This window comes from Olea europaea, unplaced genomic scaffold (genome assembly GCF_002742605.1).
Source record: "Olea europaea var. sylvestris unplaced genomic scaffold, O_europaea_v1 scaffold20363, whole genome shotgun sequence".
Classification (NCBI taxonomy): Eukaryota; Viridiplantae; Streptophyta; class Magnoliopsida; order Lamiales; family Oleaceae; genus Olea; species Olea europaea.
The window spans coordinates 1-1,934 of NW_019238265.1; the positions used below are offsets into that span (position 1 = coordinate 1).

Below are 1,934 nucleotides of genomic sequence, written 5' to 3' on the forward strand. Positions count from 1 at the left end.
ATTTAAAAATCATATAAGACACAGGACATATTATATGATTATCAGACCCAAGTCATGGAGAACAACGTCGATGATTATTGTCTAAATTGGTTTTTTCTTACTATAGCAAAAAGATTCTAACCTCCTCTGAAGGATTGAGTTTTTTGAGGTTTTATTTTTCCATCTCTTATGCTGCTGCTTTCTTCTTTGCTTTCCTCTCTTGCACCAGAAAATTTCATTCTACAGAAGTGGTCAGCGGTGATCAGATATAAATATTATAGAAATTGAAAGTTTCTGAATAATAGCTAAAGCATTTATTCGATCCTGTGTTGAAATAAACACGTTTGTTCACTAATAACTTGTAGCTTCTCGACGAGGTGGTTCAAGAATGAACTACCTTGTTTGCTTAATCAAGCGCTCCATTTATGCCACCTGTTCGTAATTGAAGCCTATTTCAGAAGGTCTGTAAACAATATTTCTTGGAGGCAATTCAAATAGCAAGTAGAACAAGGAACAGTTTGTTTAAGTTGATGAATGGCTGTGAATGGGGTTTGGTATCAAGCAACCCGTATATACTTTACATGCAAGAAAAAACATACTTTTCTTCTTCTTAATGGTAACTTTTCAGTGAAGTTTTTTAGACCCTTTTTCACAAGTTATTCTCAGCTGGGCTTTCTCTTTAACATGGTGTTCTTGGCTCCAATACTCTTGATTATAACAGTAACAGAGAGTAAAATTAGCAGACAAAAAATTGATTAAAATATGATTCTTATATACAGTTCAAGAAACTTAAAAGCCTAAGAACTCATCCAAACTTTCATTATCAGATACACATGTACATTCTCGTGATGTCATGGTTGACAGATTTCTTTCTGCAATAAACAAATAAAATAAGTACTATTAAAAATCAAAACTAGAGTGGATTCTTTTACCTAGAATAAAAACTGAGTCAGAGAGTTCTAGGACTTGGTGGATGCCAATTTGGGTTCACACCTGGCCAGACTGAGTTTATAGTTCTAGAAATTACGACTTGCAAAGTATACGGTGGAGCCAAACTCACATTTCCTTTAAGAATAGGTGCTTGTAAAAGGCATATGTAATTCTATCTGAAAATTGATTGTGATCCAGATACCTGAAACATAGAAACAGTTTCGGAAACAGAAAAACTTCAACCTGTACATTTGAGCAAATTGTTAGCATCCCATAATACTGATTCTAGAGGACTAATGGCATTCCTTATCATGTTTAGTAAAGTTGACGAAATAGTGCTGTGCTGGGCAATATTACAAGAGAATAACAAATTCAAATTTTGTGCAGTGTAACAAACATGCTTTAGATTTAGCTGGTCAAGAAACTTACACAGTTACACCATAGCTCCTGGGCCTTTCCAGTTCTGTAAAAGACCTTAGAAAGAGCTAGCAAAGTTCAAAAACAAAGAACTGTGCTTCGGTCTAACACAATTGCTTTCTCGCCTCAATATTTACTGAAACTATTGGCACATAGTTTGGTCCTTAGCATCTTCAAGTACAAAAGATTAGCCACACTTAAAATTTCACGGGAGTTTCAACAATTGTATATATTGTCATAAATCACCATCCTGAAGCTAAAAATGATATCATACAACTACTAACATAAGAAATATACCGACAAAGCAAACTCACAGGTAATCTAGGAATATTCTAGGATAAATATCTGTGAGCAGAGGCAATTAAATTCATAAATTACAATATAAAATAGTATCAGATCAAGCAACAAAGTAACAACTCAAAATTCCCTTTCATAAAAATAAATAAACTTACAAGATCTCTAAGTTAATCAAATTTGCAAGCTGTGCTGGAATGCTGCCAGTAAAATAATTGTTATGAAATATCCTTCAATATGAATATACTCACAGATGAGTTATCTGCTTTAGTTCACCAATTTCAGGAGGAATGGCATCTCGCAGCTTGTTCCAC

At 34.0% G+C, this 1,934-nt stretch overlaps 1 long non-coding RNA gene across 1 annotated transcript; it reads right to left on the reverse strand.

Annotated features, from left to right (window-relative positions):
• Positions 1 to 121: 121 nt before the first annotated feature.
• LOC111379801 lies at positions 122 to 1,928 on the reverse strand. The gene is made up of 3 exons (XR_002700090.1): positions 912 to 1,928; positions 377 to 411; positions 122 to 219 (listed from the first exon to the last, which is right to left on the reverse strand). It is a non-coding gene; the product is annotated as an uncharacterized LOC111379801 (long non-coding RNA).
• Positions 1,929 to 1,934: the final 6 nt, after the last annotated feature.